This window comes from Callospermophilus lateralis, chromosome 1 (assembly GCF_048772815.1).
Source record: "Callospermophilus lateralis isolate mCalLat2 chromosome 1, mCalLat2.hap1, whole genome shotgun sequence".
In the NCBI taxonomy this organism is placed as follows: domain Eukaryota; kingdom Metazoa; phylum Chordata; class Mammalia; order Rodentia; family Sciuridae; genus Callospermophilus; species Callospermophilus lateralis.
The window spans coordinates 21366488-21383851 of record NC_135305.1 but is presented as its reverse complement, the minus strand read 5'-3'; the positions used below and the strand labels follow the sequence as shown (position 1 = coordinate 21383851).

General features: G+C 39.0%; 1 protein-coding gene across 1 annotated transcript in view; it reads right to left on the bottom strand.

Moving 5' to 3' along the window:
- The window catches only part of Chchd3 (coiled-coil-helix-coiled-coil-helix domain containing 3), a 273743-nt gene that overhangs the window by 120799 nt on the left and 135580 nt on the right, over positions 1 to 17364 (bottom strand). The gene's annotated exons all lie outside the window — the stretch shown is intronic.

Sequence of the window (17364 nt, the reverse complement as noted above, 5' to 3'; positions counted from 1 at the left end):
ACACTTAACTCCTCTAATTCACTTGAGTTTGCTTGAACTTTATTTTCTTCATCTAAAAAAACTAGAGCTATTAGTACCTCCTTTATTACTTGACTTCTGAGAATCAAATCATATACTAAAAGCATTTTTTAATAGAAAAAAAACAATATACTCATTGTAAGTAAAAATGTGAGCAAACAGAAGAAGAGCAGAATACAGAAAAGACTTAGGGACACCAGAGTTACAAGATACTCTCAAGCTTTGTCTATATTCCCCACACTAAAACTAGGCAATCTATTATATAATAACCTCCATGCTCCTCAGGAGGCTGAGGCAGGAGTATATAAAGTTTGAGGCTAGCCTTGTTAACTTAGCAAGATCCTGTCTCTAAATAAAAAATAAAAAGGCTGGGATGTAGCTAAGTGAAAGCAAGCCTGTGTTCAGCCACCAGTACCAAAAAAATAAATAATAACAATAATAATAATAATAATACATACATACATACATACATATGATCCTTTAACAAAGACTGACTTTGTTAAGATCTCACCTACTACCATGTTCAAAAACATTCAAATATCTTGAGGCGGCTACTGGCAAAAGGAAGATATAATTATGGAGAGAAGGACACAGGATCTCTGATCCAACATAGGCAATCTAAGCTTTTGATTCCCCATCAGTAAAATGAGGGTAATAATCAAACCCTCCTTAATGGGCTGCTGTGAGGATTAAATAAAGGAATTTAGGAAAAGCTCGGGCACAGTACATGATAAAAGTACTAGCATAAAATCAAGAGTAGTGACATATTTAAAATACAAAGAGAAAAAGGATTAAAGACAAAAGATATGGAAATTACTTTATACATTAAGATGCAATAAGATATCTTAGTAATAAATTCTTTGCCAATTTTCATGTATGAGAACAGGACACCATAGTTAAGCAAGAGTTCTCTGTAGCCCTTCATCATGGATTATCGACAATGGGTTTCTCAAAAGGTGAGGACTAAAAGACCCTAAGAGAGCAATCAGAGTGCAGAATCCTTCTAGATTTTCCTCCTAATTTTTCACCCACTCCTAATTCAATAGCAAATTCATTAGTGAGTCAGACTTTGGTTTTTTCCAAAGCACTCTCAGCTTATTTTTCAAACAAATAGCAACAGATGAAATGATGTTTAATTAATTTATGTAATAAACACAACTGAAAAACAGGTATGCAAATAAACACAACTGACTCTTGCTAAATATCTGATTGAACAGACCAGGTAAGACATGTACCGGTCAGAGGTCAACTAGTAATGAGTATCACTGTGCCACATACAGCAGAAGGCAAATGCTAGGAAGGAACGGGAAGCTCTCTACACCACTCAGGGGATTCCCTGGAAGCCGGAGGAGAGTTTCTGCTGTGTCTGAACCATCACCATCATCATCACCACCACTACCACCATCACTTTTACCCCAATCCTACATATTTAAATTTGTTCTTAAGACTCTATATAAACAGTTCAGCTTTGCTTGAGGCAAGAAATACACTAGACAAGTTGATCTGGCACCCTCCCAGAAAACTATAAAAATTTTTGTTTTTAACTTGGCCAAATTCAGTCAGCTACACTCAAGTCGGCAGTAACTGTAGCTTGCAAGAGTCAGAGACAGGGAAGGATCTAAGACTATTAAACACAAGGCATATTACAATTTGGCTTCCCTTGTTCACAAACCTCCATGTTAATCCAAATAATTAGCTCTTTAAAACAAGCACTCTGCAAAGACCTTGCAGCTAAACTCTGATGGATGGCAGGCAGCGGTGAGGAATGTGACAAGTGAGCTGAACCCAATAAGGAAGTACTAAAGATCTTGACTGATTTATATGTTACCCGAATCAAAGAATACTTCAGGTTATCCTGAGCTCTCATTCTGTGGGTTTCTGACATGTGTTCCCTAAGTGAAAAGGAAAGGATAGAGCAACAACTAGAACACTGGGGATGCACTCAATCACCATCCCTTGGCCTAGAATATGGGTAGCCATGGAACACTGGTGTACATATGAATAATAAATAGGAATCGTCACTCTAATGTGGGGGTCAATAAACTATGGCCCAAGAGCCAAATCTTGCCTTTTGGAAATAAAGGTTTTTTTGGAACGCAGCCCCACGTATTTGTGTGTTGGCTGTGGCTGTTTTTATACAACAAACACAGAGTCAAGAACTCTAAGAGAAACTATACTATACAAAGCTTGAAATATTCACTGTGAGATCATTTAAATTTTATGAATGACCTAACACAATAAAAATCAGTAAGTTCTCTCAACTGACTACTTTGCTTAAATACAAAAAATATGACTCATAGTAAAGGGGATATTATTTTCTGACTATGGTTTTATTGATTGCTTATTGTCATGAAAAACAAAAATAATAATGGAGTTCCAGGATGCTGACAGATGCTTTCATGTGTTTTAGAGGCACAAACCTTGTGTCCAGCCCAGATGCCCAACAAATGACCCATCTCATGTAAGTTCAGGTGGTTGGCACTTAGAATCACAGGCTTTCTCTGTCCCCCAAGTAAGTATACGATAATTTCTCACTTATTACAACAATGTTAATATACATCTGCATTTTTAGCAAAAAAGCTATCTACAGATTACCTTTAGAACAATTTGGATATGTAATTTATAATGAAAGCATCATTTCAAACCATATCTCCTGAAAAAGCTCAGTTTCTTGGTGGGTAGTTCTAAACACCATCTCTTTTCTGCCCACTTACCAACACTTACTGGCTAGGGAAAGAAACAGTAATGGACATTGCTTTGGGTAAAACAGCAACTGCAGAGAGAGGTTATTTCCTAGCTATCACCACCAGTATCCTCATGATAAATCACCATCACAGAGAAGCAAAAACCATGGAACATCACTAAATGTAGAGCAAGAGAAGGGAAATGATGATATATGTAAACTGAACAGTATTTTAGCTCTATTATTGTATTTGAGTAAATTATGGCCCCAATTTTAAAAAGATTTGAGGGTCTATATATACATACGCAAGAAGTTAAACTACGCTCATAATGATACTCTAATTTCGTAAATTTCTTCTCTACCAAAGAATTCAAACCAATTATATATTCCTGAAATATACTTACACCACTACTCTCCTCCAGGCTCTGAAATTTCATTTAAGAAATGTAATAAAAGCACGTAAATTCCAAGTGCTGGGACAAGTTTCAGTATTCACCCCTGGAAACAGTTTTCTTACAAAGTAAAAAGATTAATAATCTACAAGTCTCTGTATATCAAGGTTCATCCTAAAAGTAAGCAGTAAATAAACCCAATACTTGCTTGGAGGAGGTGTGAAAATTTCCAATTTATAGATAAACTTAAATAAGGTAGAGCTTGAGACCTTTACAAAATACAAAACAGAAATATGTGAAACACACATAAACAACAAAAACACATGAGGCTTACATAAGTCATCTTCCAATACTCAATTCTAAGGCAATTGTTTGGAATTCTGAATGCATTTTTCCATTAGAAAATGGTCCTAAGGCAGCCTGCATGGCCTAAAGGGGGCTTCTTATCACCAAGTCTCAGAGGTGGATGACACGGGGCCAGTGAGAAGTCTAATTTCCCTACAGAGCATACAACTTCCATAGACTCAGAATTTATGGTTTCAGAGGACTTGAGAAACCTTCCTTTCAGGCTGTATCTCTGTTCAGAGGAGGAAGCAAAGATTCAGTAAGAATAAGTGACCAACCAAGGATGCACAGCTAGAAAGAATATGAAGAAAAAGCAAAGAAGTGCCTCACTTCTGCCTTTTTTTCCTGATATGGGGGAAAATATATTTATATATCATTCATTCATATATATCTATATCCAAGCTAGATAGAGAGTGCACAAGGCAAAGGAAAACTTCTTGGCGTGGTAGGTAAGAGTTAGGGCAGTGAAGAAGGAGGCAATGGTTTATGGGGAGGATGGGTGTACATATGACACTGCTTGAGACAGAGAAGAGCTGGGACAGATGCAAAGACAAAGAGCAGCTATGGCACAGGTACGATACCCTTAAGAGAGAAGAGCGTTGGCCAAATCTCTCTTGCCTCAAAAATCTGTTCAAAGGCATAAATGAGACCTTTCCTGGGTAAAATTACTAATACCATCACTAAACACCTCTGCTCATTAATCATCAATACTCAATTCACCTCCAAATCCCAAACAACAAAGAGAATGTCAGAGTCTTATAGATCGCCAATATCCCACTGTGAAGCATTTCATTTATACCCAGTGCACATCAAGCCCATATCCCATATTCTGCTCACTCATTAAAAGAGGCCTCAATACTGTATCTGTCTCTTTTCTGTTTAATATTTTTTAAAAGACAAACTATTAACATACCTGAACTTTCATCATATGTAAATTATGGTTTTGAAATGAATAAGCCATATCTAGTAAGAAATATTCTTTAGTAAGAAATATTCTGATTATTTGAGTTCATGATACAAGTGGGTTGACCAATTTTTAGGGAGTAATAGTCATTCCCACGGTTCAGCCACAGTGGACTCTCAAACTTATCTTAGATTTACTTAGAAACATCTACCCAACGTTTCAAAAACAAGGTACACTACCAGCAAAGCAACCGCTTCTTATTTTTCTAAATCATAACCTTTGGCCAAAAAGAAAAGAGAAAAAAATCATTCCAAATAATCTTGCTTAATCAAACCTACCCCAGCTATGATTGTGCTGAATGTTAAAACTTAAATATAAAACCATTCTGGAAAATTATATAATTGTCACACATGCTGAAATTGAAAATGATCAGGAAGGGGTAGAGAGAGTCATTTTGAATAGAAATTCAAAGGGCTGGGAGTAGTTCGTTGATAGAGCACTTGCCAAGCATGCATGAGGCCCTGGGTTCAATGCCCAGTATTGAAAAAAAAAATAACCATAATCTTCATATAATAGAACTCAAGATAATCAAAATAACGTTGTGCTCAAACAGGAGCAAAGCATTCACCTTTCAAACATATTTTATAGCAGACATTGTCACAAAAATGTCATAATAAGCATTTAATTAAGGTTCAAGAACATACATAGAATCTTCTAAAAAGTTTGTTTTATTTTAAGAAATGATATTTATATCAACAGTCCTTTTTCAAAAATTGGGTTGACATTTTAGTTGGTGTCAACACTGCTGGATGGAGAATGGCTATCCATTTATAGATAGATTCATGTGTAACTGGACATGTCAAGCCCATTTTTTCCATATGGATAGGATAGATAAGATTAGATAGAGAAAGAAGTAAATATGCAAAATATTCAGAGAGATGAAAAAATAAAATTTGTTCCATTTATACAATGAGCAGATTTCTGAGACATGCAACCAGCTGGAATATATTACTGATTGTGAATAATTTTTTTTAAAAAAAAATTCTTAGCAACAGGGGTATGAGAGTATATAAGCATGACTTACATGAATTTTAGGATATCTTCAGATTTTATCCATAAAATTACATGAAAACTAAGCCAACAAACCAGAACCAAAGTGAGGTATTTAATTTCTTAAATTTAAATCCAAATAAACACACTTTAAAAAAAATATGTTCTGTCACGAAGAAACAGACTAGAAGATAGAACCCATATAAAAATCACAAACACTTCCAGCTGTTAGTCCCAGAAAAACTTATTTAAAATTTTTGCCCTCCCCAAGATAAAAAAGAATCAGATACATCAAAGTTCAACTTGATTTAGAGGAAAGGGGAAATTTAAGTACAAAAATTAATGCATAAACAAATTATTTAAATATTTATTAGTACCATGAAATAAATGAATGGGATTCTAAAGAATATTGCCCAAACCTTGTATACCACACTGAGAAAATTATGTAATTCAAAAGAACGACCTTTGACTTATAAATCCTGGGTAAGATTCAATGATACTGGAAAGAAAATGAGAATTTGGCCACAAACAGAGAAATAAGGAATGGAGTTAGAGAAATTTGGGCATTTAGATGTAAGGTTAAGATCAATCATAATACTGATGTTAAGTAAGGATGATGAGATTGGGGGAGAAAGAGGCCTCATTTAGCACAATATGGAATACATGACAGGAATTCGGAAGACTAAGAATAATCAGACAGAATGGTCAGTGGTACAACTTTAGCCTAACATTTTCTAGCACTAGTTTCATGATATCATGACATAAATACATGAACCTCTGTGTGTGTCAAAAATAACTCACTCACTTTTAATTTATAAACCTGTGGATTTCTTACTGTTAAAGCCCAATTCCTTGTTTCTAATTTTCAATATAGGTGGCGGTTGATCACTCCTCACTTACCTACGACATTTTCACATTGAGAATAAAAACAACCTAGAATTCCTTTGAAAGTGTCTTACTGGTTCTGATTAAAGCAAGATTTTTTTTTTTTTTTTTGGTAGATGGACAGAAAGCTTTTATTTTATTTGTTTATTTTTATATGGTGCTGAGGATTAAACCCAGTGCTTCACGCATGCTAGGCAAGCGCTCTGCCACTGAGCTACAGCCCCAGCCCAAGGATTTTAAATACTTTATTTTTCTTTAATTTCTTTTTAAAAATATTAATATTCATTCAGAATCCTTATGAGGATTTTTAAAGGGAAATCTTTAACAGACTCCCAAGTTGGTTTTAAGTAGTAATATTTCAACACAAATATATACCTTTGAGATATTGTCTTGGGGTTGTGTGTCTTTGGCAAGACAAAGTGTATGAAATATTGAATCTCCAGCTTTTGCTATCTACACACACACACACACACACACACACAGCACACATACACACACACCGGGCCACAGAACTCGGCATGCAGTAATACCAAGCCATCCGAGTACCACATGCCTGGAGAGAGATCTAAGGCTGAGACAAATTCAACTAGATTCCATTTCTTTAAGGTCCAGCACTGAAAAGGACTGCTGAACACTGGGGGTGAACCTGTCTCCCTTTGATCTCCATTGGAACAAAAAAGCAAAATGACATGCTCAAATGAAAAATCATTTATAATGGATGAGAGAAGGGCAATTCTTTCTTTGAATTCTATGTGGTTAGAGGAAAAGGGTAGGGGTTTTGAGGAGAAAAATTAATTCTCAAAATACAAAACAATCCTTAGGAAATGATAATATCAATAATGGAGTGGGGTAGGTGGGACAGAGTAGAGGAAAAGGTGTAGGGGGAATCACATGGGCCCCTAAAAAGAAAAGGAGGAAATCTCACTTTCTTAAAAACGGGAGGAAGACTCTCATTTAAGCAAAACTTAAATGAGATTTTCACATTGAGAATAAAAACAAGTACAAGTACAAACCACTGATATGTCATGGAATAATCCTGAAGTATCGTAACTCTTAATTTCATATCAAAATAACCAAATTTCATTACTGCTTTCCAGCAACAACTTATTAATTTATAAGAGATAAATATTGGGAGTAATAAATTTGTCTAGTTGCTGCCTTTAAATGTTAAAACTGAGCTTCAAGAAAATGCCTTATTCACAAAGGACATGGTTCCTCCCTAGTTACACCTTCAAAGTAGTGAAGTGAAATTTTTTAAAATTTGGTTATTTTATAGAAATTTTAAAAAGATCTGTAACTGATATTTCCACCCATGGCACAAACTACCAGAACCTGGCCATGTTACAGAGCTGTTATAACATTGATATATGTAATTTTTTTTAAATCAAGGAGAATAACTAAACTAAGACCAAAGGTTTAATCATGGCTTTTTAAAAAAAAAAAAAAAAAAAAAAAGAATAACTGTTACATATAAAAACAGAATAAAAGTTCCACAGAAGAACCTTGAATGTGGAGTTAATTGTACTTAATTCTAGTCCTGTAATCCTGAAGAAGTCATTTAGTTATTTAATATTGGTAGAGACAGGTGTGGTGGTACACGCCTGTAATCCCAGCGGCTTGGGAGGCTGACACAGGAGAATTTTGAGTTCAAAGCCAACCTCAGCAACTTCAAGGCACTAAGCAACTCAGTGAGAACCTGTATCTAAATAAAATACAAAATAGGGCTGGGGATGTGGTTCAGTGGTCAAGTGCCCCTGAGTTCAATCCCCAGTACCAAAAAATATATAGCGGGTGGGGGGAGACTGAGATCTGTATGATGTCTGCAAACATTCATTGTACACATTTGTATCCCAGATACGACACAAGATGCTGGAGAAACATCCTACTTGTCCTCTGAGAGCTCACAGACCTCTGGGGAAATTAAACAGGTACAGAGTGAAACACAAACTTCAATGTGGATGGAGAATGTCAACAAAATGCTTGCAAAAGATGGGACTCCAGAAAGAAGGGGGAAAGAGGTGGAAGGATATGTGCAGGCAAAGGCGTTAAGGCACAGAAGAATGGTAGCATCCAAAAGCTGGGCAGGTTCAGTGACCTACCAGTAGTTCAAGGAAACGGAGACTAAGCTGCACTTTAGAAAAATGACCAGTGATAAGGCAGCAAGAGCAAGCTTGAGGCAGACAACCAAGATGAGCCTTCTGCCACACTGAAGCCCAGTTTTACCTGGAGACCTTGGGGAGCCACTGTAGGGTTTCTTGCATGAAAAACACACATTAGAGCTTCATTTGAGAAACTCCAATCCAGAGGCAATGTGGAACGGGGAGGCAAGTAAACTATTTGAGAATTACAGGCTAATGTTGGGAGGGCCAGAGCAATGTCCAGGGCCACGGGTTTGGATTCTAGAGTCATAAAGAATCAGAATAAGAGGAGTATGGAAAGAGGGTGGGTGTGACAAAGAAGATAGATGCATTTCTGCTGTAGGCGGTGGTGCCATCACTGAGAGGGAGAACTAGTATGAAGAAGCTGGCAGGCTGGAAGAGAAGGTTGGTTCAGTGTTACATGTTGGAAATGACGGGCTAAAAAGTACAAGTCTGGGGTTGCTGGTTTAGAGCAGCTGACTGATGCCAAGAACTTGGATGAGTCCACACAAGCAGGGCAGAGAGACCAAAAAGAAATGTGCCTGCTTCAGAGGAACTTGTGAGAAGCCAGTGAGATACCATATGCACATATATTCCGTAAGATGTACTTTCCGTATTTTTGTTTTTGAAAAATGCCAGCATCCAATTTGTTTAACAAGAGGTTTTGCCGATTTGTCTCAGTAAGAGCAGTTCTACATATTATGGGCTATGGATAGGTTAGAATTCAAAGTCAGAGAGAACCTTAGGGAGCACAGGCTATTAAAACTGTGCTCACACAAATTTTGAAATCATAACACCCCCCCCTTGATTAGATCCACAGTTAAACACCCACTATAACCAATCCAAAATACAGATACTATAGTCTGTTCCCCAAAATGCAATGTCAAGAGTGGTTTCACTGAAAACCTCATGTTTTCTACAACCACTAATGCATATGATCCCTTTCACAGCTGTCTTTATTAACCCCAATGAAGCTAAATGGAAAAGTCAAAGTTGCTTTGAACACACACCAAATCTCAGGAACCTCTGGATTCACTTCAGACATCTCCACTGCCATCAACCAGACCTGCCCTTCATCCAGACAGATAGATTTAAACAATCTATACATATCAAGCAGCAAAACTAGGGTACTTGAATTCAAATGAAAGAAACCTCAGACTCCCCAAATCTTCAACACTATACCTTGCCCAGGCCTTTTATAACAGTGTTTTGGTTGCTACTAAATTGGATGGAAGTAATTGGTTAAAAACAGCTAAAATTTCTATAGCAAGTGTTATTGTTCAAAAAATGAAAGACTTAAAATAGTTCTATCACTTGGAAATCTATTAAACTTTAAAACTGACAATCCTTAATTTAAGGCTATTTTTGGAACTAGATGTCCATTTCTACTGTCAGAGTCAGAAGAAATTTCAGAAGCACTGGAAGAACAGAATCTGAGGACTCATAAGTATGTTTCAGCAAGAAAAAACTAACCTGACAGAACACAGATCTGTCAGATGTCTCTGAAACTTCACTCTCTTTTTTAAAATAGGCTCCATCTTTCTCCAGAAGTATCTTGATTTACCCCCAAACTCAAGGATATCCAAATCCTGAAGGAGCTTCTAATATATTCTAATATATTCATACAAAATGCATGGACTTACACAGCTGTGAAAAGGGCCCACAAGGCAACCTCAGTCTCTGTTCCTTCAAAGTTAACACCCAGTCAGGGTCAGGGAGAGAGCACACCAAGGCTCAGCTCAAGGTCAGGCTGGTGTGTGGAATGGGGGCCAGAGTCCAGGTCTGATTAGGAAGGTGTCCCACCTTATTCCTTGTCAGGAAGAGGAAGAGGACAAAAGACCAGTAACAGGAAGCTACTGGTATCAGAGATAAAGAAAACCACTGAAAGAAACACAGTGGTCTGGGTGAAAGCTGCACGGAGTCCTGGAAGGGGAAAATTAAGCCAGGCAAGAGGTAACAACATCTGACATTCCAACTGTCCTGTCTGACCTTGTTCACCTTGGGTGGCCTCTGCCCCTGACTCCAAAAAACCACACGGAAGACTGTGACATTGGTAAGGGCCAGAGCTGAGAATGGGAACACCACAGAACATGGACTTTTCTCCCTCCCACTCAGAGCCACCTGTGCCACCCTGGCTTTCTTCTCCTTGCACTCTACAGCGGGAAGGTTCTCCTACTCTCTCTTCAAGGTACAAATCCCTTATCACACTTTCTTCCAAAGTTCAAGGTCTTGACAGGACAGTAACCACCCCAGCTTTTCCATTTTTCCTCTTTTCAACCACCTGAGACCTGGGTTCTGATTCAGTGCTCTGCTTTTGATTAAGTGCATTATGTACATTATGTAAGGACAGCTACTGGTCAATAACTTCCTAATTCAACAGCCTCTCACTGAAACTTATGCCACTGGCCCTTTCTGGAAACTTCACCTTCAACAGCCCACCCTACTTCTCAAAACTCTTTTGTTGGCTGCCTTAACACTCTTCACTCTCCCTCTCTCAGCTTGCTGGTGGCTCCTGCTCAGTGTCCTATGCAATTCTGCCTCAACCTGTTGTCTAAAGATGAACATCTTCCAAAATCCCGCCTTTGCCATCTTGTCTTCTTTCCATACACTACTCCTTGGAGAATTCGCCCATTCCCAGATCTTCATCTTTCAGAAGGATTCCCAGACCTCTCCATTCTTAACCATTCTCAGTTCCAGGCCTGTGCTTCCAATTTATCTAACAAACACATTCATGTGTCTGTCTTAGAGGTACCTCAGACGAGCAATCTGAAACATAACTCAGCATTCACCCAATCTAAACCTGCCGACATCTTGCTGGTCACTGGGCTTTATGCTATAGTCACCTTTTACTCCACAGCACAGGCCATGGCCAGGGCTCTGGGGGGCCTAATGAGGCAGGAGGGGAGGACATAAAGAGCTTCCTCTAGCCATAAAAAAGCAGATGCTGGAGGGCCCTTTCCTCAGCTCAACATAGGAAAGTCAGAGAACCCATGGTTCTCTCATGACTTCAAAGCTGGAGTGATCTTTACTGTTTGGCCTAGCTCACTCCAACTTTCTGACCTCTCACTTCTTATTTTACTCTCAGCAATATCTATCATACACCATCTTCCTGTTTGAATTCCAATGAGCAACCCCCTAACTCAGAGCACCTCTCCTTGTTTGGAAGGCTACACCACATTTCTAACAGATTTCGCCCTTCCTCCCCTCTACCCTCCAATGCATGCTTACCTCTTCCACGGGAGTGCAGCTGGCCTGCTCTCGACCTTCCAAGCCTATCAACTATGACCACACCTCTCTCCTAGGTAGTCCTAACTACATGAAGTCACTCATCCTTTAGAAAGAGGACACGTGTTCTCCCATGGCCATACATTTTTGCTTCAGCTGTTCACTCAGAACCAGTACTTGGGACTCCACGTCTGTGGTTTTCCCACCACCGTGTTCTCCCTCTCTTTGGTAAGTGTTATATTAGTGCTTTGGACCTGACAGAGATGATTCTCTGGTTCAAGTCACGACTCAGTCACATATATAGCAGCAGGGATTTCTGTCAAGTTCCTTAACTTTTTGATTCTCAGTCTCCTCATCAATAACACATAAAATGATCATTCTTATGTGTTTGAATTTATTCAAAAGACTACAAAATACATATGAGAGTACTTTGGAAAATCAGTAGGATGCCAACAAGTATAAGACAGTATTATTATCATGATATTTTGCACAATATTTGTTGATAAGGATGAGTCCAAACTTATCTTTTTATGAAAGACTGCTATAAATGATTAAGTACTTTGTTACAGACACTAGAAGAGACAAAAATATCAAAAAGGTTTGCTCACTGGTAACATCTGATCTCTTTAAGGTCACTGCATTGTTTTATTATGCTGGTCTATAAAGTGCTAATCAAAGCATTAAAACTGGATTTTAAAATGCAGTCTTTTGTAGCTTTCTGTAACTTCAGCCATTAATTTGGGTAAACCAGTCATTATGTTCCACTCATATGCCTAAATGTTCAGTTATATCTTCCACATAAATGTCAATTACATGAAACAGCCTTTGAAAAACAATGTCTATCTTTTTTCTTATGATTCACCATTAAATTACCATGACTGTCTGAATTCTCACTGACCAGTGTAAATGAGCTTGTAAATTTCAAGTTCTGTAAGGACATCTTCAATGCAGTCCCCATCCCCCTGCCCCCAACATACACATTTAACACCATGTCTGCATTATTTCTGAAAAGAAGAAACCCACTGTGCAGCAGGCGGTGTGAAATATAATGCAGCTTTACACTGCATTATGAAAGCAAGAAAACAGCCAGCTGTGAGTTAGAAATAGAACAAAATTTTGAGTTGCAAACCCAAGGGACCTTAGGTAACATTGAAAGTGCTCCTTAATGATGAATAGCTGATTTTATTTCAGACCCACTAAGGATACTGCAGGATATATTTAACATTTTAATTTTTAGTTTCAAAAGCAATAAACCTGTTGGTCAGACAGAAGCCTGGCAGTCACAGCAGCTCATCTATCAATCAATCCAACATGGCCAAGCTCTGCCAGCAGCCCCTGACACCAATTAGGAAACTGCAATGGAGAACTGCTGTTACCAGGTTATAGTTTTGCCAATTAGAGCACATTGCGGGTGAGAGGGACCTAGGAACACTGGAACTCAGGGTCAGGAAAGAGAGGTGAAAAGCAGCTCCTGTAATGCAACATGAAAAAGGAGGATTGCAGGAGGGACACAGAAAAAAAGCAAGACAGTCCGGAATCAAACAGCACATTTTATTGTTCACTTGTCAAAGGCATGCAGACACTAAGACAAAGCCAAAGCGAGACGCGTCCCCCAGTCTCTGCCCTGGAAGGCTCTGCTCATTGGCCTATGCAACTCAGGAGCCAATGGCTGTCACACAGCAGCGCTGAAGCTGCTGACTCCAACTGTTCCCTTTTGGTCTGGATTCACAAGTTAAGCCGGCTCACACAGGGCCTTAACGTCAAAGGCAGACACATATCAAAGTGCTGGAAAGCCAATATTTCAAATCAGCCTCATTATGAGCACACAAACCTTTTCTGCTAAATTTTCTCATTTTTACATCCTACAAAATTTTAGGGACCTCCTTTCAATTTTTCCACCTGAGCTCCTGTACCAAACCATGACTCACAGTCCTGGCTTATCCAACTTTATAAAATCTAAGGCCCTCACAATCTTCCTGGGAGTCCCTTCATCTAGCCACTGTTTCCTGCCTCAGAATACCTTCTCTTCATTCCACTCAGATCTTCTGGCTTTGAGGGCTCCCAGTTGATCCTCTGTCCTGTGTCATCACACAAAGCTAAAGGCCAAAGCAAAGCTGACAAAGAAACCTTGCACAAGATGCAAGTTTGGGACCCCAGAGGTCACTTCCAGATTCAGACATAAAACCTAGGTCTTAACCCATTTCATAAATCTATTAAGCAAATTCTGGTTTGAGTTAGATGAAAGCAAATAGGTACAAAATGTCATCAACTTTAAAAAGAACTGTTATTTTTCAAATACAAAAAAATGCCATTATTCATTTACCAACTGAGTCACCTTTGTGGCAGCATGTTTCTCACAGGCCCTGATGTTCATCTCATTGTGGTGACTCAGAATTCACTCTGACAACTCCACTCTCCTGTCATCAGTTCTGCCATCATTTTGTAGGAAAGGGACTGCTCAATTTCTATGGCCTACTCAGCATGTGACACCCACACAGCTCAAGAAGGGTATGTTTCGACAATGGATATGCAATCTTAACATCAGCCAAACTGAATCATAAGAACCTTCTAAAATGTTCCCTGGCCCTAACAACAGAGCAAAGGATCTTGATCCTGGCTGCCTTCTGGAATCACCTGGGGATCTTTGAAAAAATTGCAGAGACACTGATTTCAATGGTTGGGGTGATGACTGAGAATCAAGATTCCCTTTAAAGGTCCCTAATCTGACTTGGCCAACACCTAGGTCCACTGGTGTCTCCCTCTACAGGTACTGAATGTCAGAACATATCACATCTGAGCCACTGCAATAAGAGTATGATTTGGATATGAGGTGTCCCCCCCAAAGCTCCTGTTAATGCAGAAATGTTGGGAGGTGAAACGATTTGATTATGAGCTCTGTAACCTAGTCAGTTTATGCTAGTTTGAATGCACTAATTAGGTAGCAACTGTGGAGAGGTGGGGCATAGCTGGAGGAGGTGAGTCTCTGGGGACAGCCCTGGAAGGTGTATCTTCCCAGTGGCCCTTTCCCTACCCACTCTGCTTTCGGACCTGGCCATAAGCTGAGGAGCTCTCCTCTGCTAGGCCCCTCTCCCTTGATGTGTTGCACTAACTCGAGCCCAGAGCAATGGAGTTGGCTGTCTGTGGACTGAGACCTCTAAAACCTTGATCCCTAAATGTACTTTTCTTCCTGTAAGTTGATCTTGTTAGATAGTTTGGTCTACGACTCTCTATCACTTTACCCTACACTCCTCTCCATCGTATCCTTACCACATTCTGAAACTAAGTATACAGCTATGCTTTCTTATTTATTGTTTGTCTTCTCTCTAGAATACACACAAGACAGCAGTGATGTGTGTCTCATTCCCATGTTGTAATCCTAGGACCTCCAACTCCACCTAGCACAGAGTAGTCGCTTGACAAAGATGTGCTCACGTGCTCAGGGACAGATGAGATGAAGCAGCCACCTCCCGTGAGATGGTTCTACATTGTATCCATGTATGCCACCAGTTCACCCCATGCAAAGGCAAGTAAGGCTTTAAAGGCAAGTAAGGCTTTCAGTCAACTCTTTACAACAAAACACACACACCAAAAAAAAAAAAAAAAAAACAGATGGGTCTGGTAAACACAAGACTCTTCTGGCATCTCCTCGATTGTTTAAAACACATTTGGTATAACTGTATCCAACACAACATGAGACAAAATGGAGAAAGACCACTTTTCTCCTTTACTTTCCTTCAACGGTTATAATGAACCTGCCTGGCATAGAAGAACTTCAGAAAGAAAGCAAGGCCGTCTCTGGAAAGCCAAGTTCCAACTCCACTGGACCCCCAAAGGACCATGATAAAATGGCAAAGAAGAAACTCATAGCCTCAGGAAAAGCATTAATCCATCCCCAGAATTCAATCACTCACAAATGCCCACTAGCAAAACTATTCAAGGTCTCACAAAATTAGAAAACTAACAAAATGAGAAGTGCAAGTACCTGAGGCAGCACACGAGCAAGAGTAAAGGCAGTGGAACACAGATTTCACCGACCAGCAGGAACCCACCGGCCAGCTGGATTCTCAGTGGTTCTCAAATTGTAGGTTGCTACCTATTAGTGGACCGCAAAGTCATTTTTCAGTGGCTCACAACCAGCATTTGCAAAATGAAAACAGAATAAAATAAAATAGAAAATAGAAGAGGGCAGAAAATAATGAGAATAAATCACAAGTAGTATATTATTTCTTATGTATGAATTAATATATGTGTGTATATGGGTCATGATGCAAAATGTATTATTGGGGGTCAAAACTTCTTTTAAAAATTTTGTTAAGTATCTATCTATACCAAGAAGGATAACATTTCATATGCTCCTAAATAGGTAATGTCCATAGTTATTATATCAGGAGTACGTATTTATGCTAAGGAAGTAGCACAGCAAAGAAGTGCAGAGGATGAATCTGGAGCCAAACTGGTGACTCTAGATAAACCAACTACTCTAAGCCTCAGTTATTCCTATTGTATGGACAACAAAATCACCACCTCATGAAGTAACAATTTATTAAAATACATGTTCAGTCCTTAGTATAATGAATGGCATGACTAATCACTCGGTAAGTGGTAGGTGTTATTGTCCCTCCTTAAACACAGGTCTGACACACTTCTGTTCCATAACAGATGCTCCCTGACTTATGACAATGGGTTTACATCCTGATAAATCCATCATAAGTTGAAAATATCCCAAGTCAAAAATGCATTTAATACACCCAATGTACTGATCATGCTAGCTCAGCAACACAGCACTCTGCAGAGTCTGGGTCCTTTTCCCGAGTGACTGTGTGGCTGAGTGGGGAGCTGCCACTGCGCTGCATGGTGAGACAGGATCGGACTGCACATCCCTTTTCCAGGATCAAAACCCAACATTTGAAGTACAGTTTCTACTGAATGGGATCGGCTTTACCACCATTGTAAATTCAAAAATCATCAGTTGAGTCACCATAAGATGGGGACCATATGTATTTCTATGACAAAATAATGAAGAATGGGATACGATAATTCTCTTGTGAGCAAAAGATTGTGGCTGCTACATGAGTTAAAAACTGAGGAACTCATCTAAGTAAAGAGGTTGCTGTTGCAAAAAGGCAAAGATGGGGGAGTAATGTACTCAGGGAAATGCCACCAAGTTAAGACACAGCAAGGAAAGAGAGCACAGGTCAATAAGGGCACAAATTAAATTTTCACACCAGCACACCTGAGTCTCTTCCTACAACTCCATCTTCTTTTAAACTGCTTTTTCAATTTGGCCCATGAAAGTATGTAGGACCGTAAGCTTGCCCTATTTCCCAATCTTATTCAAGCTGAGAGGAACCACATGCTGTGTTCTTAAGAACCAATTATTAATTAGAAACCCTGGAAAGCTGGACAGTGCTCATTATTATTAAATCCAATATCAAAAAAGGATGTGGATAATTACTATATTTGCTTCTCCAACTGGTCTTGATGAAACATGCTAAAGTTATTCTTGACACAAGTGTCACCATTGGTAAAAGCGCTCAGTTTGCTGGCATCTCATCAATGAGCTTGAAGCTCCCCTTGCTTGCTGTTAAACTAACAGTTTCTATTAGGCTAAACACAGTTTGGTAGCCATTGTCAAGAAAATTGGAGTTGCTCAGGCATGACAGAGTTACTGATGTTATTTGTTTGGAAGCCTTGTGATTTAGTGAATCACTAGCAATTGTTAAG